Here is a 23,748-nt window from a genome sequence, read left to right as displayed (position 1 = left end):
CTTATGTGACCCACTGGGTGGCAAGCTGTGCCTCCCTCGTCTAGGACCTGTGAGGAAAAGAATCTCCCACTTTCATGTGCTTCTCCATGGTGTTATTCTGTGTTTACACTAAACTGAGCATCAGAAACCCAACTTTTAAGTAACATAATTATTTCTTACAACACATACACCTTAGCAAAATAATCACAAATGCTCATAAAGTAGCATTTATAAGGATGTCCATTGTAGCCTTATTTATAACAGTGATAACCCAGAATGCACTGAAATGTCCTTCAATATGGGAAGAACTAATCTAATTATGATTTCTTTATATTAAAGATAATAGGCTTCTGTTAGAATGAGGCAGAGCTATGAAATCTCCAAATTATGCTATCAAGTGAAAAAGGCAAGTTGCAGAATAACAAATTAAATGACTGCATGTACTTTTCAACAAATATTCTCATGTATTTCTTTTTCAATCTTTATCTCCCTGTACTTATATGTTTATTATATTATATTTGTATATTCTACCTCCATAGGAAATGTCTGAATCTATATATACTAATTAGTCAATGAGTTAGTAGTGGTTATTCCTGGGGCAATGAGTGGGATCTGGGAAGATGAAAAATAATTTTATATTTTTATTACATAAATTTTATTTTGTTTAAATTTTAAAGGAAAATGTCTACAAATTGTCAGACAAGCAAAGTCAAATAACCAAGGAACACATATTCTCTTCCTCCTAGAGCAATATTCAATGGAGAAAACTGCCAAGACCAGAAGAGTAGCAGATAAGCAGATCCCCAATTCCCATGTGTCTTATACAACATGTAGAGCTCCATTAAGGATCTCCATCAGACTCCAGGTGAGGTAACCTGACACTCAGGTTGTGTGACTTTTTAGCTGCAGGTGTAGGGAAAAACCATCTCCTTACCTGGTCACTCAAGGGCCAGGATACAAGAGAAATATGATCTGGCAGAATCTTTAATCCAGCACTAGCCTGGAAGCTAATTAATTGCAGTAGGGGTACCACTGGCCCCTCTTTGGCCTGATGAAGCGTTAGGGTTCAAGCCTCGCTGTTGCAGCTAAATGATACTGGTTGCTCTATTTGCCATATCAGCATTCTTGCTTAGGGAAGCAACAGCTTCTTCTCTGGCATGATTAAGGAGCTGTGGTCCTAACCTTGAGGCTAGTCAAGTTTGATTGCCTTAAGCATGGGTATGTAGCCAATTTCCATGGACTTTTGTAAAAGATCATATTCGTTTTTGGAAGCTAACCTGCAGGAAATCAGTCTTGGGCAATATTTTTCTTAAGAATTAATATATTTTAAAATGTGAGTTAGAGGTAGTACAATAATTGTTAACATATTAAATGTGTATATAGTAGGGATAATGGTAATCTTGGAGAAGGTGGTAGTGTTTGAGGTAAAAGACTGAGGTCATAGGGGAAAAAAATGGATGGTGAGTATATAAAGCTTTCTGAGAAATATGACTTTGAAGGAGGGGTAAGAAGCAGACAATTAACTGCTACAGTGTATGAGTGGTTGAGAGCAGGTCCAGAAAGATGATTTAAATTGTGTGTAATGAGGGTGTGGGGAGCCTGTGGGGAATGTCAGTGAGAGTGAAATGAGAAGGAGGCAGAATCATGGAAGAGAGAGCATGATGGGTGAGTGCTGACAGTCCATGAGCGTGAGAATGTAGCGGGAAGGATTGTCCCTGCTTGGGAGAATGAACTCCTTTTCCATTATAGCTAGAGGGAAGGGAGAAAGGATGGTGCACAGGCCAACATTTTTGGAGATTTTTATGATGAAAAGTTGAGGGAGGTCCTATCTGATAGTTTCCAGTTTATCTGAAAAGTTGAAAGGAATCAAACATTTTTTCTAAGAATCAAAGGAAGAATACTCAGTTTGAAAAAAAAAAGAAGATATCTGAAACAGTTGTCATGGAGGATAAGAGACGGATTTTTTTTCAGCAGTGCTCCACGTGAATACAAGTGACAACAACTTGCATATTGTGTTGTCTCCCCAACAGTGCTAAACAGGCTGGGTGTGGATGTGAAAAAGACAGATATTTGGATTGATTCAGAATAGGGAATTTTCCAGTTTAGTGTGAGGGGAAAACCATGAGCTAATGCTATGCATAGAACCCACTACATATAAAACATTCAATAAATCTTAGCTATTGAAGCAATCAATGGGTTAGAAAAAAGGCTCTCCCAAATGATCTAAAACTCAGGGTGGTGGAAATACAATCTAGAAGGTTAGAAAGTGGGAGATGTGGAATTTGATTTCAGGAGTAGAGTGGTTTCAAATAAGGGCAAAGTAATCTAGGGCAGAGAGTCACTGAAGGTGAGGTTGGATACTCAGTACACTTAGAATTTAACTGAGGCATGTACAGGAGGTCCAGTGGCTTCAGTGTGACTCTTCCCTATTTTTCTAGGTCTTGGGAATTGGTGACAAAATGTAGCAATTTCCAGGGAAATGAAGAGATCCTTGTGGTCTCGGTATTCTAGGATTACCCATAGTTTGAGGGCATTGGATGTGGAGAATGCAGGGTCCCATCTTGCATGCTTATGTTTTTTATTTTTATGATCTCTACTCCAAATTTGGTTCCCTTCTCAAAAACAGTTGCTTTCTCAGAACATTTTTTTTCTCTTTTTTTTTTCTTTTTTTTTTTTTTTTTTCCTCAGAACATTTGATCAAGAAGTGACATGCCCTTTTGAATAGTTTCACACTGGAGTATTACTATTATTTCAATACTCAAAAGCAGCTATTGAACTCTTATTGTGGGCAAGAAGTAATGCTTTGTCCCTGATGAGATACGAATTCCTGGTCTCTGCCCTCAAAAAAAGTTCAATCCAGCTAGTGTAATACCCTTATATAATATAGGATATATAATATAATATATACTATAACTAGGATAACATAGTCTAGCTTATATACTATATTTAGAAGTAAAACCAGTTTATTAGTGTCAAAAGTAATTTTAATAATCCACTTTTTCCTGAATTCTCAAGGCATTTTATTTGTACTTCCTTTACTAAATTAATGCATGGTATCATAGTTTTGAGGGGCATACTTCTTAACTACTCTATTATAAAATCAGTTAATCATAGATGGGATCATATATTTTCATATGTATTTATTTAAATTTAATGAAGGTCTAGATAAAAAGTATGGCTCTATGGGATATCAATCTATGTTCGACGGTGAAGTGGAAAAAATAAATCCTTTAAAAGAGTGCTGAGGGCTTCCCTGGTGGCTCAGTGGTTGAGAGTCCGCCTGCCGATGCAGGGGACACGGGTTCACGCCCCGGTCCGGGAAGATCACACGTGCCGCGGAGCGGCTGGGCCCGTGAGCCATGGCCACTGAGCCTGCGCGTCCGGAGCCTGTGCTCCGCAACGGGAGAGGCCACGACAGTGAGAGGCCCGCGTACCGCAAAAAAAGAAAAAAAAACAAGAGTGCTGAGCCACAATGAGCTGGATTCTTCTGTCAAGAGTTATAGCTGTGTAGACGTGACTTTTATACCTGGAGGTATAAAAGATTAGAGTCTCTAAACACATAGTCCAGGCAAGCAATAATGTTTCTGATGGACAGCTTTAAAGACTGGAAGTAGTTGTATGGATTGACAAAATTAGTTTTGGACTTGGAGATGACAGTACTAAAAATAGACTGAAGCTATAGTTTGGTTCATTGTGCTACAAAATTCCAGAGGAAAAGCAAGTAGCAATGACAAAGTTTATTTTTTAATGCCACTTTTATTGTAACTTTAATGGAACCCAAGAACTGACTTGCTTAAGATGTAAACCCTGATTACATCATCTAATCTTGACACCACCAAAGTCATTTGTTTCAGTTTAGGCTGAGAAATAGTCAAATTGTTTGTCTACAAAATAAACAAATGCCAACCAATTCAACAACCATCATTCCAGTTTGTTATGACTGGTCTGTTCATGTTTTCAGCACACTCATCTCAGCAAGCTCAGAACCCCAAATCTATATTTAATTTAAACATTGCACCATCACACAGAAACCTTTCAATAAACTCACTGCCATTTAAAGGGAAAGGGAAAAAGTGACTCCTTACCAGAAGTACTTTATTGTCTCAAAAGAAATAATAATTCCAAATATATAATTTTTTAATTCAAGAAAAAATTTTAAAATACATAATCCCTTTTCTTTCATTCTGCATCTTAGCAGAGTTAGAAGTTTGCATTTTAACTTAAAATTTTAACTTCATGCAGAAAATGCAAGAAAAATATTACATAAGATTTGAGAACCAAAATTAGACTTAGTTGAGCATTTGAATTTAGATTTTAAACTTTAATCAACAAAGTTTCCCAGTTTTTAAGTGATCATTTTATCTATTGTTCATTTCTGTTTCCGGGTAAGAAAGAGACTACAACTCAGACACTAGAAGAGATTTTAAAGAAAGATCTATTAACAGAGGTGTAATTGGGTTTAAGAGAACAAAGGGGCCAGTCTAGTCCTGAAAGGGGAGGGGGAGAAAACAGAGTTACTGGCGCTCAGTGGGAACTGAAGGCATGAGGATGAGCCCTAGGTTATGGGGAGACCCAGTAAGTACCACAAACTACAGTGCAGAGCAAAAGGAGGAGAGAAAAAACATGCACACTTTTCCCCATCTTCTCTCCCACTCTCCCATATTCTTCTGGTACATCCCATTAGCTGAAACAACCAAAAGTCAATAAGTGAGGGAGACTGGGTGATGCAAAACACATCTCATATCACAGGGAACAAAGTAGAGTCAGGGAGGGACAAGATGGGATCCAGATGTTCTAGGAAGGGAGATGGAGATGACCAGAAAATATCACCCCAGATGAACAGAAGTTTCCATATTTCATGAAACAGATGATAGTCGTTCAATTGCCGACTCTGCCACTTAGTCTTTTCATAGATTTGTGCAATCTACTTCCCTTCTCTGACCCCTGGTTTTCTTTCATAAAGATATCTGCAAGGGGGTTGCATTCTTAAACAAAGAATTTTCAAATTTGCCTAATGTTAGGTTAAGGGTGGGTGAGTTAGCATAAAAAATGAAACTAAATCCTGATCATCAGGGGTTGAAAACTAACATGAAAAAGAAAATAAGAAAGATTAAAAATGGTCTACAGATGGAATTAGTTGAAGGAAGCACAACTTTGTCACTGCTTGCCAGACAACAGGGTATCAATGACTCCATCAATTTTGTGAACACACTGATGTAGCAACCCAGGAAAGGAGGGAAAAACAATTTTTTTTGGTGCAGATTATGTACCAGAGGCATTGTACTCATATTGTTTAAACCCTTTATATTCTCTATTTTTTTGCTTCCTGCTTTCATTTGTAGTTTAATTCACTCATCTATTCACTAGCCATGGAATCAACATCTAGTTTGAACCAGATAATGTACTAGATTCCTAGGACGCAAATATGGAAAAGACATTGTCACATGAGGACTTCTTACAGACAGAAACTAACTTACAGTTGCAAGGAAAAGATCTGTATTTGTCAGCAAATTCTCTGCCAGCATTAAGGGGAATGTTAACAGAAAACTCAGGTATTATTATCGACATTTAAACATATTTTTTTCTACTTGCCTGACATGCTTCAATATAAACTATCAAATTCATTTATAGAATGTTTTGAGGCTTAAGTGACAAGTGTTTTTTTTATTCTATTACAGTATCTGATCTTACTGACAGCATGGTCCAACTTATTACAGTTTCTGGGATCTAGAAAATCATTTGGAAGATCTCATAATTTCAGAAAAAAAATCTAGATTTTAGCCTAACATAAAATGAATTCAGAGATGTCGATACATTATCTTTAATTATAAACAATATTTTTCAGAAAGCATCTTAAATTTCTCCCCACTATTAAGATTTTAAGAAGTTGCCATCTGACATAATCAAATTAAATCTATACATATAATCAACTATGATTAAGTTGCTGATATGATAAAATTCTATAAATAAATGATTGATCATTGCTCTTTTGATAAGGCACCATGATTTTCTTTGTGTTTTGTTGGTTTTATTTTTTATTGTTCTGTGTCTAGCTTTGTTATTTCAGAAAACATGATGCATTTGTAATGATAAATATTTCCATGAATTTTAATTTACAACTTGAATTCATAATAATAAAACCATATTACTAGAAGCTGAAAATGCAAGTAAAAATGTTATAAGCAATTGCAATTGAGCAATTGAGCAATCCAATTGCTCAAATGAGATGATAAATTGATATCTGGCATTTTCATTGGATCAATAAGCTATGTGCATGGATACAACCAGGCCCAACCAAGACTTTGGTATTGTGTAACTTCAGGGGATACCGTATTGAACAAAATGGCACCCAGGAAGTGTTGATCACTATAGCCCAGAGCCTGCGTCGACTAGCACAAGTCATAAATTATACAGTATTTTCATTTTTATTTATCTATACCACACATTATTCCCCCAGTGAATTGGGGCAGCAAGATTCATTAGAACAGTAAAGGCTGTGACCCAAGGTGTTTTATTTGACATCTACAGTACAAGGATTGTTCCTACCTTGTACTTTTAGACCCAGTCTTAAAGAACTAAGCTTATACCTTGAATTCCTTAATTTATACTCTACTAATTAATATAATCCAGAATCATAATACATCACCAACATATGTGATGCCATATGGTGGTGGTGTCACCACCACCTTTTTATTTTTATCATTTCAATAATTATTACCATAACTAGCACTAACACCAAAGTTCAGCTTAAACCTCCTGCTTTCATGCCTTGCCCAGTGGATTTACCTCCATTGGGTGTTATGCCCTCTTATCCTATATAAATTTGTCATCACATTGAGTTGTGTGTATTTGCCTGCCAGTGATTAGGTTGATTTCCCCAGTACAGTTCTCTACATGGTTTCAACTTTCTCTGTGCCATAGTTCCCAACTGATCCTATTTAAATTATAAAAGTATTAAGCACCATATCAGATTTAACAGCATTTATAAATGTAAAAAGAGTGAACAATCAGACACTATAACCTAAAAAGAAATAGTCTTCAAATGAATTGGAAATACAATTGTAAAACCAGACATTCACAAACTTTCATTTTGGTCTCTGCTAAGCTCTTTTAAAATATTCCTGGGCTTCCCTGGTGGCGCAGTGGTTGGGGGTCCGCCTGCCAATGCAGGGGACACGGGTTCGTGCCCCGGTCCGGGAGGGTCCCGCATGCCACGGAGCGGTTGGGCCTGTGGGCCATGGCCACTGTACCTGCGCGTCCAGAACCTGTACTCCACGGCGGGAGAGGCCACAGCAGTGAGAGGCCCGCGTACCGCAAAAAAGACAAAAACAAACAAACAAAAAATAATAAAATATTCCTAATCATAAACCACCTCCCTCCATCACTCTGTGATTCACCTCTACCGGCAGCATGTGCTCAGCTCTCTACATCCTGCTTCTTTGACCCTATTGGATTATGCAACGTCTTTTCAGACATGTCCTGTGTGTCTCCTTACTGCAGGCAGTTCTCCTTACTGTTTGTTAACTTATGTTCCTTTTGATTTTTCCCAGAAATCAAAATTGGGCAATAGTTGTTTAATATTTTATACTCTATAAAGTTGGAAAGTATTTCTGGAGCATACCTTAAGCATTCGGAATGATGCTAAGCACTAAGAGGCAATGAAAGATGGAAAATGTTAGGTAATAATTTGCCTTCAAGAAGCCCAGAGTCAGGGGGCCTTCAAAATAGCAGAGGAATAAGATGTGGCAATCACCTTCCTCCCCACAAATACATCAAAAATACATCTACATGAGGAACAACTCCTACAGAACAACTACTGAAGGCTGGCAGAAGATCTCAGATTTCCCAAAGGCAAGAAAATCCCCACCTACCTGGGTAGGGTAGAAGAAAACAGAAAAAATAGAGACAAAAGAATAGGGATGGGACCTGCACTTCGGGGAGGGAGCAGTGAAGGAGGAAAGGTTTCCGCACACTAGGAAACCCCTTTGCGGTGGAGACTGCAGGTGGAGGAGGGGGGAAGCTTTGGAGCCACGGAGAAAAGCGCAACAACAGGGGTTCAGAGAGCAAAGCGGAGAGATTCCCACACAGAAGATCAGTGCCGACCAGCACTCACCATCCGGAGAGGATTGTCTGCTCACCTGCCAGGACAGATGGGGGCTGGGAGCTGAGGCTTGGGCTTTGGAGGTCAGATCCCAGGGAGAGGACGGGGGTTGGCTGTGTGAACACAGCCTGAAGGGGGCTAATGCACCACAGCTAGCCAGGAGGGAGCCCGGGAAAAAGTATGGAACTGCCTAAGAGGCAAGAGACCATTGTTTCGGGATGGACGAGCAGAGGGGATTCAGAGCATCACTTAAACGATCTCCAGAGATGGGGGAGAGCCACGGCTATCTGTGCAGATACCAGAGACGGGCATGAGATGCTAATGCTGCTGCTGCAGCCACCGAGAAACCTGTGTGCGAGCACAGGTCACTATCCACACCTGCCCTCCTGGGAGCCTGTGCGGTCTGCCACAGCCAGGGTCCCGTGATCCAGAGACAACTTCCCAGGGAGAACACACTGCGTGCCTTAGGCTGTTGCAACGTCACGTCAGCCTCTGTCACCTCAGGTTCACCCCGCATTCCGTGCCCCTCCCTCCCCCCAGCCTGAGTGAGCCAGAGCTCCCTAATCAGCTGCCCCTTTAACCCCGTCCTGCCTGGGCAGGGAACAGATGCCCTCAGGTGACCTACACACAGAGGTGGAGCCAAATCCAAAGCTGAAGCCCAGGAGCTGTGTAAACAAAGAAGAGAAAGGGAAATTTCTCCCAGTACCCTCAGGAACAGCAGATTAAATCTCCACAGTCAACTTGATGTACCATGCATCTCTGGAATACCTGAATAGACAATGAATCATCCCAAAATTGAGGTGGTGGACTGTGGGAGCAACTGTAGACTTAGGGTTTGCTTTCCACATCTAATTTCCTTCTGGTTTTATGTTTATCTTAGTTTAGAATTTAGAGCTATTACCACTGGTAGATTTGTTTATTGATTTTGTTGCTCCCTTCATTTTTTTTTCTCTCTATATATATATATTTTTCCCCTTTTTCACTTTTTGTGAGTTTGTATGTGTATACTTCTTTGTGTGATTTTATCTGTATAGCTTTGCTTTTACCATTTGTCCTAGGGTTCTGTCTGTACTGTTTTGTTTTGTTTATTAGTATAGTTTTTAGTGCTTGTTATCATTGGTGGATTTATTTTTGGTTTAGTTGCCCTCTTCTCTCTTTCTTTTTTTTTAATTACTTTTTAATTTTTAATAGTTTTTTTCTTTTTTATTTAATAACTTTATTTTACCTTATTATACTTATTTTCTTTCTTTCTTTCTTTCTTTCTTTCTTTTTTCTTTCTTTCTTTCTTTCTTTCTTTCTTTTTTTCTCACTTTTCTTCTGAGCCATGTGGCTGAGATGGTCTTGGTGCTCTGGTCAAGCCGAACCTCTGAGGTGGGAGAGCCGAGTATAGGACATAGGTCCACCAGAGACTTCCTGGTCACATGTAATATCAAATGGCAAAAGCTGTCTCAGAGATGTCCATCTAAATGCAAAGACCCAGCTCCACTCAACGACCAGCAAGCTACACTGCTAGACACCCTATGCCAAACAACTAGCAAGACAGAAGCATAACCACACCCATTAGCAGAGATGCAGTCTAAAAATATAATAAGGTCACAGACATCTCAAAACACACCACCGGACTTGGTCTTGCCCACCAGAAAGACAAGATCCACCCTCATCCACAAGCACACAGGCACCAGTCCCCTCCACCAGGAAGCCTACACAACCCACAGAACCAACCTTACCCACTGGGAGCAGACACCAAAACAACGGGAACTATAAACATGTAGCCTGCAAAAAGGAGACCTCAAACGCAGTAAGTTAAGCAAAATCAGAAGACAGAGAAATACACACCAGATAAAGGAGCAAGGTAAAAACCCACCAGATCAAACAAATGAAGAGGAAATAGGCAGTCTACCTGAAAAAGAATTCAGAATAATGATAGGAAAGATGATCCAAAATCTTGGAACTACAATGGAGAAAATACAAGAAACGTTTAACAAAGACGTAGAAGAACTAAAGAGCAAACAAACAATGAATAACAACAAAATAAATGAAATTAAAAATTCTCTAGAAGGAATCAAGAGCAGAATAACTGAGGCAGAAGAACGGATAAGTAACCTGGAAGATAAAATAGTGGAAATAACTCCCACACAGCAGAATAAAGAAAAAAGAATGAAAAGAATTAAGGACAGGCTCAGAGACCTCTGTGACAACATTAAATGCATCAACATTCAAATTAGAGTGGTCCCAGTAGAAGAGGAAAAAAAAGGGACTGAGAAAATATTTGAAGAGATTATAGTTGAAAACTTCCCTAATATGGGAAAGGAAATAGTCAATCAACTCCAGGAACGGCAGAGAGTCCCATACAGGAGAAACACAAAGAGAAACACACCAAGACACATATTAATCAAACTATCAAAAATTAAATACAAAGAAAAAATATTAAAAGCAGCAAGGGAAAAGCATCAAATAACATACAAGGGAATCCCTATAAAATTAACAGCTGACCTTTCAGCAGAAACTCTGCAAGCCAGAAGGGAGTGGCAGGACATATTTAAAATGATGAAAGGGAAAAACCTACAAACAAGATTTCTCTACCCAGCAAGGATCTCATTCCTTGAGAATTCCTAGAAAAATTTAATTAATTAATTAATTTATTCATTCATTCCTAGAGAAATTAAAACTTTACAAACAAGCAAAAGCTAAGAGAACTCAACAACACCAAACCAGCTTTACAGTAATTGCTAAAGGAACTTCTCTAGGCAGAAAACACAAGAGAAGGAAAAGACCTACAAAATAAAACACCTCCCCAAAATTAAGAGAATGGTAATAGGAACATGTATATTAATAAGCACCTTAAATATAAATGGATTAAATGCTGCAACCATAAGACAGAGACTGGCTGCATGGATACAAAAACAAGACCCATATATATGCTGTCTACAAGAGACCCACTTCAGACCTAGAGACACATACAAACTGAAAGTGAAGGGATGGAAAAAGATATTCCATGCAAATGGAAATCAAAAGAAAGCTGGAGTAGCAATTCTCATATCAGACTAAATAGACTTTAAAATAAAGATGATTACAAGAGACAAAGAAGGACAGTACATAATGATCAAGGGATCAATCCAAGAAGAAAATATAACAATTGTAAATATTTATACACCCAACATTGGAGCACCTCAATACATAAGGAAAATGCTAACAGCCAGAAAAGGGGAAATCGACAGTAACACAATAATAGTAGGGGATGTTAAAACCCCACTTTCACCAATGGACAGATTGTCTAAAGCGAAAATAAATAAGGAAACTCAAGCTTTAAATGACACATTAAACAAGATGGACTTACCTGAGATTTATAGAACATTCCATCCAAAAACAACAGAATACACTTTCTTCTCAAGTGCTTATGGAACATTCTTCAGGATAGATCATATCTTGGGTCACAAATCAAGCCTTGGTAAGTTTAAGAAAATTGAAATCATATCAAATATCTTTTCTGACCACAACGCTATGAGACTAGATATCAATTACAGGAAAACAATCTGTAAAAAGTACAAGCAAATGGAGGCTAAACTATACACTACTAAGTAACCAAGAGATCACTGAAGAAATCAAAGAGGAAATCAAAAAATACCTAGAAATAAATGACATTGAAAACACTACTACCCAGAACCTATGGGATGCAGCAATAGCAGTTTTAAGAGGGAAGTGTACAGCAATGCAATCCTACCTCAAGAAACAAGAAACATCTCAAATAAACAACCTAATTTTACACCTAAAGCAATTAGAGGAAGAAGAACAAAAAAAACCCAAATTTAGTGGAAGGAAAGAAATCATAAAGATCAGATCAGAAATAAATGAAAAAGAAATGAAGGAAATGATAGCAAAGATCAATAAAACTAAAAGCTGGTTCTTTGAGAAGATAAACAAATTTGATAAACCATTAGCCAAACTCATCAAGAAAAAAAGGGAAAAGACTGAAATCAATAGAATTAGAAATGAAAAGGAGAAGTAAAAACTGACACTGCAGAAATACAAAGGATCATGAGAGATTACTACAAGCAACAGTATGCCAATAAAATGGACAAACTGGAAGAAATGGACAAATTCTTAGAAAAGCACATTGTTCTGAGACTGAACCAGGAAAAAATAGAAACTATAAACAGACAAATTCCAAGCACTGAAATTGAAACTGTGATTAAAGATCTTCCAACAAACAAAAGCCTAGGATCAGATGGCCTCACAGGCAAATTCTACCAAATATTTAGAGAAGAGCTAATACCTATCCTTCTCAAACTCTTCCAAAATAGAGCAGAGGAAGGAACACTCCCAAACTCATTCTATGAGACCACCATTACCCTGACACTGAAACCAGACAAAGATGTCACAAAAAAAGAAACTTACAGGTCAATATCACTGATGAACATAGATGCAAAAATCCTCAACAAAATACTAGCAAACAGAATCCAAAAGCATATTAAAAGGATCATACACCATGATCAAGAGGGGTTTATCCCAGGAAATGCAAGGATTCTTCAATATATGCAAATCAATCAATGTGATACACCACATTAACAAATTGAAGAAGATAAACCATATGATCATCTCAGTAGATGCAGAAAAAGCTTTTGACAAAACTCAACATGCATGTATGATAAAAACCTTTCAGAAAGTAGGCATAGAGGGAATTTACCTCAACATAATAAAGGTGATATATGACAAACCCACAACCAACATTGTTCTCAATGGTGAGAAACTGAAAACATTTCCACAAAGATCAGGGACAAGACAAGGTTTCCCACTCTCTCCACTATTTTTTAACATAGTTTTGGAAGTTTTAGCCACAACAATCAGGGAACAAAAAGATATAAAAAGAATCCAAATTGGAAAAGAAGAAGTAAAACTGTCACTGTTTACCTATGACATGATACTATACATAGAGCATCCTAAAGATGCCACCAGAAAACTACTAGAGCTAATCAATGAATCTGGTAATGTAGCAGGATACCAAATTAATGCACAGAAACCTCTTGCATTCCTATACACTAATGATGAAAAATCTGAAAGAGAAATTAAGGAAACACTCCCATTTACCATTGCAACAAAAAGAATAAAATACCCAGGAATAAACCTACCTAAGGAGACAAAAGACCTGTATGCAGAAAACTATAAGACACTGATGAAAGAAATTAAAGATGATAGAAACAGATGGATAGTTACACCATGTTCTTGGATTGGAAGAATCAACATCGGGAAAATGACTATACTACCCAAAGCAATCTACAGATTCAATGCAATCCCTATCAAACAACCAATGGCATTTTTTACAGAACTAGAACAAAAAATTTCATATTTGTATGGAAACACAAAAGACCCCGAATAGCCAAAGCAAACTTGAGAAAGAAAAATGGAGCTGGAGGAATCAGGTTCCCTGACTTCAGACTCTACTACAAAGCTACAGTAATAAAGACAGTATGGTACTGGCAGAAAAACAGAAATATAGATCAATGGAACATTATAGAAAGCCCAGAGATAAACCCACGCACATATGGTCACCTTATCTTTGATAAAGGAGACAAGAATATACAATGGAGAAAAGACAGTCTCTTCAATAAGTGGTGCTGGAAAACTGGACAGCTACATGTAAAAGAATGAAATTAGAACAATCCCTAACACCATACACAAAAATAAACTCAAAATGAATTAAAGACCGAAATGTAAGACCAGACACTATAAAACTCTTATAGGAAAACATAGACAGAACACTCTATGACATAAATCACAGGAAGATCCTTTTTGACCCACCTCCTAGAGAAATAGAAATAAAAACAAAAATAAACAAATGGGACCTAATGAAACTTGAAAGCTTGTGCACAGTAAAGGAAACCATAAACAAGGCAAAAAGACAACCCTCGGAATGGGAGAAAATATATGCAAACGAAGCAAGTGACAAGGGATTAATCTTCAAAATATACAAGCAGCTCATGTACCTCAATATCAAGAAAAACAACAACCCAATCAAAAAATGGGCAGAAGACTTAAACAGACATTTCTCCAAGGAAGATATATAGATTGGCAACAAATACATGAAAGGATGCTCAACATCACTAATCATTAGAGAAATGCAAATCAAAACTACAATGAGGTATCACCTCATATCGGTCTGAATGGCCATCATCCAAAACTCTGTAAGCAATAAATGCTGGAGAGGGTGTGGGGACAAGGGAACCCTCTTGCACTGTTGGTGGGAATGTAAATTGATATAGCCACTATGGAGAACAGTATGGAGGTTCCTTAAAAAATGAAAAATAAAACTACCATATGATCCAGCAATCCTACTACTGGCATATACCCCGAGAAAACCATAGTTGAAAAATAGGCATGTACCACAATTTTGATTCCAGCGCTATTTACAATAGCCAGGACATGGAAGCATCCTAAGTGTCCATCGACAGATGAATGGGTAAAGAAGATGTGCCACATATTTGCAATGGAATATTACTCAGCCATAAAATGAAATGAAACTGATTTGTTTGTAGTGAGCTGGATGGACCTAGAGACTGTCATATAGGGTGAAGTAATTCAGAAAGAGAAAAATACCATATGCTAACACACATATATGGAATCTAAAAAAAAAAAATAGTTCTGAAGAACGTAGGGGCAGGACAGGAATAAAGATGCAGAGGTAGAGAATGGACTTGAAGACACGGGGAGGGGGAAGGGTAAGCTGGAACAAAGTGAGAGAGTGGCATTGACATATATACACTACCAAATGTAAAATAGATAGGTAGTGGGAAGCAGCCACATAGCACAGGGAGATCAGCTCAGTGCTTTGTGACCACCTAGAGGGGTGGGATAGGGAGGATGGGAGGCAGACGCAAGAGGGAGGAGATATGGGGATATATGTATACGTATACCTGCTTCACTCTGTTATATAGCAGAAACTAACACACCATTGTAAATAATTATACTCAAATAAAGACGTTGGAAAAAAAAAGAAGTCACAGTCTAGTTAGGGAAAGAAAACATGAAAATTAAATAACAATAAATTTTTAATTTGTAATTCAAGACAATAGATTATCAAAAGGCTGCACAAAGTAATCTCTTCAAAATATTAGGGAATAACTGTTAGGACAGTTTAGAGAAGTACAGCTGATAAGTAGGCTGGGAAGAGAATACTCTAGTGTATGCAATATTACAAGTGCAAGTAATGAGATAGATGAGCAGAGTAAAATTTTTACTAAAGAGAATAATTTAAGAAAGAGGATGGGAAGAGGCCAGAAGGAATGCAGGCGAGAGAATACAGGATCTAAATTATTCAGGACTATAAATAACAAGCCAAATCTTCTCACCTTCAACTGGGAAACACTTAGGAACTATGAAATATATTGGAAATGGATAGTAATAAGTTCATTTATCTAGTGATTGTGTAAAGGATGGTTGGGGGAGCAGAAAACTATCATGGGGACAAATCAAGGGGCTATTACAGTAGGTTCTAGTGTGTGATGATAACTTCCAGAATCAACAGAGTGGCAGTGGGAAGAGAAAGAAAAGTTATTTTGGAGCCACTAATATCATTTACTAAGAAAGAAGAAGGAAAAGGGGGAATCAAAGATGATCCTAAGCCTCTTTTGAGTTGAGAAGATGATAGAGCTCTTTAGATGCCAGATTTGGAAAAACCATTTTAGAGGAAAGTATGAATACAGTTTTAAAAAAGATATTCAGTCATACATATGTATGTAATTTACAAATAAAGTCTGGAGTTTAAGAGAGAAGCAGTGTCTAAAGGTACATTGTTTGTATGGCCAGCAGAGACATGCTATTTGAAAGTACAAGATGATGCATTGTAATCTCAAGGGGGAGGAAGTATAGAGAGGTGCGCCAGCTAGTGTCACAATCAGCGTAGAGTGACACAATGTGTGTTACTTGGTGATCATGAAGCAAAGTGCAAACGAAGAAAACTCTGAACGAATAATTTACCATAGAAATCTGACAAGATCCGGATCTCTACTAGACCACAGACTGCTACCTAAGATCACAGACGATTTCCGATATCACCTACACATTTGCAAATTTAGTGCAATAAGTGTGCATTCTAGATGTGGAAATAGGGCTTCTAATGAAAACATGATTATCCAATTTAAGTAGACAGTATATACTTGCAGATGTGAGGCAGAAGAACTAATATTGTAACCATAGTTGTAAAGTATGTAGATGAAATATGATATCATTTTCAAAGAAAAGTTATATTTTTATAAATATGTCATAGGATAACAATGGCATTATTATCCCCCAATATGTTAACTTGAACCATATGAAAATCAAAAACCCCAAATAGTGGAATATTGGCAAATTTATATATTCCACTTATAATTTATACTCATATCTTGAACAGGTTTCTAAATTTTAGAATTCAAGTTAAAAAATTATAATAATTCAGTAGAAATTTCATGGTTTTACTTTCTTTGACTTACAAATATTCTTTTTTCTGCTATATTTAACTCTCAAATAAGTCCTTATAATAAATTATACTTGATATATAAGCATACGAGAAAAGCAGATAATGACCATTCTATTACAGAATCTAAAATTAACTAAAGATCTGGTAATTATTGGACAATTTGGACAAAATACACAATTTAACAAGTAGCAAAAATAAAAAGATACACCTTGTCCACTTTACATTGCGTCTGCATTGATCCTCTTAACAAGATTCTTACCAAACTCTAGTTTACTTTGTACTCTGTGGAAAAAACGCCAGCTTATTTAAATGTATTGAAATGCTAAACAAAGGTACAAAAATTACTTCTAAAATATTGATCTATTTTTAAAGTATATTGGACAGTTCAGCATTGGCACATCATGAAGCTCAGTACAAAACGGATTTTCTTCTTTCAGGGCAGACACTATCATAATGTACTCACTAAATGTATGCATTTGATATAAGAAAATTATGGTAATGTGACATTCCTACTACATGATGGAATGTTCTTTTAGATAGTGAAACATATTAATCACACACATGATAGAGTTCTTTTTGGTTCTTGACATTTAGAACCAAATTTTTCAAAGGTTGTCCTCATTATGCATGTATACAGGAAGTATAAACCACACCAGGCATACAAACAAATGCCTCAACCTTTGCTTCAGTAGAACTTTTCCCAACAGGTGATCACAGTTTTCTAGTTCCTTTCAATACAAAGTCTTTAAAGAAAACTAAATGAAAACATTTCTTGGTAAATTATTTGCACTGGCACAACATTTTGAGATAAGTTTGTGATAAAAGTATTTGGGATGAAAGGAAGGTTAAAGCAATGTTGTCTCCTGCTAAAGTCATGCAAAATAGCATTTACTAGGATTCTGTATGTTGTTTACATACACTCATTAATATACAAGTGCCTTCATATACAGACCTAGCTATTACATGTACACGTATGTATGGGTATATATACATATATATCTTTGTGAGTCAAGTTAAGTGACATACTAAGGAAATTGGTGTAAAAGTTTTTGTGTCACCAATCTGATATTTTTGAGATTGTTACGGATTCTATGAACCCAGAACCCACAGATAAATCTATATGCACATACATGTAGCATTCTGTGTGTCCTTTCAGGGGTTCAGTACATTTCTGGAGTCTAACCACAGGATTCTGCAGCTGCTGCTTTCAATGTGATGACTTAGCAAACACGTTATCTTTGTAGGTTTGTTTTAGATGACACTGTTACTTTTTAAAGGAAAAAGTAGAATTGCCTCATAATTTTGACATATTCATCATTAATATTTATTTGAAATTCCCAAGAGGCAGCTATCCTACAATATCACAGACCCAAGTTGGAAGTTAGACCGTGTGGATATTTGAATCTCATCTCTCCCAGTATTGGGTTCATTGATAACTCGCTTGACTTCTCTGTCCTTGGTTACCTCATCTTCCAACTATGAATAAAAACAATCATAGAGCATATTAAGCATAGAAAAGTACCTAAAAAGCGCTTAAACCTGTTCCTGGCATTTATAAACGTCAATAGTGGAGAGCTATTATTATTTTCAAAGTCTATCTCTTAAGGTATGGATACTGTTGCTGCTCTGTATCTTCTTCGGCCACCTTCTGAACTATCCTTTTTCATATTGCATTGTGTCCCATTGCTCTAATTTATAGACTATTAAAATTTCCATTTGTAGTGATTGGAAAAAAATAAGAGTTTGTTTGCTTTGTTTTGCCAAGTATCATGCCTTCATGAAATTTACTCATGAAGTGCGTACAACAACGATAGTAAATGGTATTACCATTAGACATATTCCACTGCAAAATGCAGCAAGGTGAATTAGAGGCCAAGGCCTGCTATTATAAATTATTTTCTCTATCCAAAAAGATAGCTATGTTTTATAATAAAAAAGGTAAGAAGCTCTCACCCATATAACTGTGACACTTGAGTGCTCTTTTATCTGTTTCTTGAATTTAAATCATTAGAAATTTTAATAATACCTTATGCCAATGTTTGATGAAAGCTTGAAATCAGCTACTGAATTTGATAATTGGCTTACTATTATAAGAAATTAGAAAAAGATTATCTTAATAAATTTATCCACTTGAATTTTGTTGTAGATTCTACATGATTTATCATGAAATACAAAGATGCTGAAGCCAAACAATTGGGCTTCAACAATGTATATCTAGGAGCATAGTACAGGACAAATTAATCTATAGACTCATTTTCATTAAAAAAGAATTTTGGTAATTCAGTGGTTTGATAGCACAGCAGAGAGAGGTATGAGAAAGGAACCAGACTGGAAGATCAGGATACCAAAACAAGTCATTTTTTTTTCTAGGCAAGGGTTTTCATTTTTCTAAATCTCAATTTAGCACCTTCTACTATAAAGTGATATAATTTGACTAGTTTGGATAGCAAAAAGGGTCCAGTGTCAACTCTGATTGATTAGTGATAACTCCCTCAAGTCCTGTGCTGAGACTCATTTTTAGACTCCATTTCTATCCTGCCAAAGGGAGAAGGATGCCATGGATGAGGGTGGAAGCAGAGATAGACCATATATTCTTACGACTGCAGAATTATATAAATAGATACGATTCTTAGTAGCTCTAAAAAAGGTATTAATTGCTTAGGACCATCGTGAAAATTATTTATAATAATACTTTCTGGTGCATCTTTCTAAAAAAATTTTTTTTTCTTGCGGTACGCGGGCCTCTCACTGTTGTGGCCTCTCCCGTTGCGGAGGGCAGGCTCCGGACGCGCAGGCTCAGCGGCCATGTTTCACGGGCCTAGCCGCTCCACGGCATGTGGGATCTTCGCGGACCGGGGCACGAACCCGTGTCCCCTGCATCGGCAGGCAGACTCTCAACCATTGCGCCACCAGGGAAGCCCTCTAGAAATAAATTTTAATTCATAACTATGGCATTCAACTGAAATGTATTAGATCTGATGAAGGAATAAATACAATTCTGTTTTTAAAGTATAATTTTTTTTTACCAAAAAAATCCAAATTACTCAATATGACTTGGTTTACATCACGTGAAAAACGCTGTATGCTTGGAAAATTGTTAGTTCCGCACAATAGATATCTGAGTCTCCTTAAATAACAAAGCATAAATGAATGTGGGCTGTGAACAGAGTGGAAATGCTACCGATCCAATAGCTTCTTGGGAGCAGAGGCCATGTCTTAGTTAACTTTTTGTCCCTCCCTAGGGCCTGAAACATGAATGATATGCAATAAACATGGATCAAATTATACTGTTCAACATATAACTTCAGTTCAAACATTTACTGAGTATTAAATTATTCTACTAGAATTATTCAGTGTTAGTGGCTGGTATAAAACTTTTCTTTTTCTTTAACTGGTTATTCACATGTTGAGATCAATTTTATAGTCAAAAACTCATTTGTGAAATGTCTCATCCATGTTGTGATCTAGTTTCTGGCTGTACAGCACAGAGGAGAGAACTTAATATTACAAGACCACCCTGACTCTAGTACAATTTGTATCCTATCTTAGTTCAGGGCACAGATTGGATTCCCCAGGAAAAAGGCTTGGAGATAGAGATTAGTGTGCAAGAGGGTTCTCAGCAAATGTCCAATGGATCAACCTCTGTGAAAGGGAAAGTAAGAAAGCAGCGTTGGGCAGAGTGAGAAGCTGAGCTGTGATATAGTCTGGATGAAGATCTCAACCATTTCTATGAGAAGTTCTGGAGCTAGGATGACCCTTAAGACTTGTCTCAAGTTGAGGCTAAGGTTTCCTTATGTTTTTCATTAGGGGTGTGTCTCCCCAGAAACCAAATGTGGCCTTGGGCCAGACACTTCTGTTCAGCTCCTTAGGGGGCTGGAAGCTGAGAACTGTTTCCGGCAGCATTTGCAGCACAGAAGGAAGTCTTTCATTTCTGAAGAGGCTTTGCATCATGCATCCCACTGTCTACCCCAGTGCCGTGGTTCTCTCTTAAGACAGTAGAAATTGACTAAGCGCAAAACAGCATGGTAGTAAAGACCATCAAATCATATGCTTGGCCATCATTTCTGAGAATTCTGGGAGAAGGAATGTCAGCCATTAGTTGATGTAACATTAACCAATTTGCAAAGTTTGGCTCAGACTATGGCTTGCGCTGGGCCACATAGCCAGGATGGCAGGAGGCATGGGGGCTGCATCTAACTTTGCAAGCCTTGCCCTGGTGACAGGCTGTGTCTGCCCAGAGGAAGGAATTGTCATATTGCAATCCGCCCACCATAGGGTCAACATATCCAGCACTTACAGAGGTGCTGTGTGTTTTAGTAAGGTTTCAATCTTTATTGCTATTCTCACTCACATATAAACACTGTGAGCACATATATAACCTATTTTATTCCTTTGTTTTTCTCTTTCAGATGTAAACAATGACTGTGTTGGCAGTGGTGAAAAAATTCCATCTTTGTATTATCAGCCTAATGGGTGGCATATTGTCAAGGATCACTATTCTTAACATATAGGCACATCACATGATAGCCTTATTTACATCACTACACAAAACAATGCCAGAAGAAACATGGCAGTATAAAATAAATTGTATTAATCAACTTAAGCATTTTGAATTATTGTTTGGTTTTTAGAACATCTGAAAACTTCCAATACTAACAGCATTAGAAATTAAAGAGGAACATTTTGCAAGAAAAATATTAAGTGGTTTATTTCTACTTGTATTAAAAAGTCAACATTTTCATGAATCCTACTAAATGTCTACCTATTTAATCATTTATTGTCATAAATTTTAATCTGCATTTCTGCTATTTGACATACTGCTAGCTGTATACATAAAATAATACTAAGCAATAATGATAGCGAAATTCCCTAGAATTTTTAAAGTTTACATCTGTGTTCTCATTTGTTTACATATGTGAAATTATATACAGAGACAACCCATTTCCACTGTTCTTCAATTCAAATCAGAGTGTTTAGGTAACAGTGCCACCTATTGCTATAAAATTGAAGTAACCCTATTTGTTATCATTCCTTTGGTATTTGGTACTACAATTCTTATTTTTCTAACTGCTTCTGTCTGTTAGCCTAAGTTTTCATTTTTATTTTAAAGTAATAGATAATTTCATGTAATTTAAATATATAATACTTTAAGGAAAACTACATTTAAAGGACAGATTTCTTTTGAAGGTTTAAGTACACAGCAACAATATAGAAATAAATTAAGCTTGAATTTTTTTGTCTGTCTTTGAGAAGCAACAGTATAGTAGTATAGAGCAGAAATTTGTATTTTAATTAAATTTTATATCCTTATCAAGCATAAATAATGGTCTTTGATTTAATCTGTGACAAATATACTAAAATATATTTAAAATAGATCATTGGAAAAAGGAAATAAATTATCTTTGCTGTGCTAAAAATTGTGAATTTATTTTCAAAAAATTGTTCACAGTATTCATTTGTATATACGTAAGAGTATGTAAATTGCAATAGTTTGCACATTTTATTTCACTGTTTCTATTTTGCAATAAGTTCAAAATTCACTGCAAATATACATTCATAGAATTAATATCAATTACCTATTTTCAACAACATGTATGTTAATACCTTTTTGAATATAACTATATTTTTAACATGTGTAAGAGTAAGATGTTTATTTGCTTAATTAATTCTTAAATACTATGAAAGGTTTATTTAGATATATTGTGAGTTTTTGCTTATTCTTTATTTTATTTTACAAATAACTGTATAAGACTTTGTAAATGATGAGACTGTCTAAATATGTAAAGGGGAGTTATGAATTTCCCAGTAGCAAAATCATCAGTGAAATAAAATAAAAGAAAAGCAGAGTTTTCTTTACCTCCTCAAATGGATTATGATTTAAAGTGGTATTTATAGTTTAAAAATACTTTAGATGAGCAAAAGAATGGTTGATTTTTAATATATGCTTCTCAGTCCTTAGGGAAGATATCATAAATAATGTTTTTCTAAAACCTAATTTTAGAGATTATATGGTTTTTCAAAATTACAATTACTGTAGTTTTGTATAATCTTTGTAACTTAAATGTAAAAATTATGTCACTCTTTCAATTATACCTTTTAATTTTTATATTCAGTTGCATAGAAATGTTCTGTTGACTGTATATGTTTATATGGAAAACATTATTGAATCACCTCAAACTGTGTCATTTAATTTAAAAGTAAATTTATTAATGCTATATAAATTCTGAATATGCTGAAATATTGAATTAGTTTAATATCACTGACCAATTGCTTATATACCTGGGTATATGTTCAGAAGACACCCAAGTTTAGTAAAAATATGGCCAGTTACATATCTAGGAGAGCAGGGAGTATAGCTCTCTTTTTTTTTTTTTTTTTGATTCTTAAATAATTTATGCTATAGGTAAAAATGTAATATAGTATCTTATAGACCAGGAATTTTGTTCATAATAGTGAGTACAGTTCTTGGCACATAGTAGGCGTTAAACAACTGTTTATTCAAAGTTAAAAGAATGAACACAGTTATCATTTGTTCTAGAAGGATCAAAACACTTTTTTTCTAAATTTCAGCTCTGTTGTATATAATTGCTCTTCTTACTTAACATAATTGATTATTTTAAACACGATTCCATTCATGTATAGATTGTTTTCAGAAATATTTTAACTCAAATGTACAAGACAATATGTATTTTAAGGTCGAGAAAAAATATTGGAAGAAAGCTCACTATTGTTTCAAAAATCCTTGTTTTATATATTTTTTAAAAACTTTAAAAATTATTGTCAATTAATATCTTTACAAACTTTCAAAAATTCCTCATCTTCAGAATAATTACTTATTTTTTTTAATTGGAAAAATAGAAACAAATAACATAAAATAGAAAAGATGGGCTCAGATACCAGTGAAAATATCCTAGACAACTATTTTGAAATATCTGTCTCCTGTAATATAAAAAGGCAGAAAAGATTTTGCCTATGTAAAACAGTTTATTGTCTATAAGAGTAAAGAACACTGATAACACATATTAAGAACAAAAATAACATGTTGCTCGAGAAAAATAAGCTTACACTAATGTATATACACTGAACTTGATAGTTCTTGGAGTCTGATTGATTTGGCTTATATCGTTCTGTTGAAATTAGAACAAGTATTTTGTATAAAGCTCTTCAAAGTGCTGAATTTAAATTTGGGGGTCATGGTCCTTTATATAAGATTATT

Source organism: Leucopleurus acutus (genome assembly GCF_964270905.1).
Source record: "Leucopleurus acutus genome assembly, chromosome: 17".
Lineage (NCBI taxonomy): Eukaryota > Metazoa > Chordata > Mammalia > Artiodactyla > Delphinidae > Leucopleurus > Leucopleurus acutus.
Note: the sequence above shows the minus strand (reverse complement) of the source record.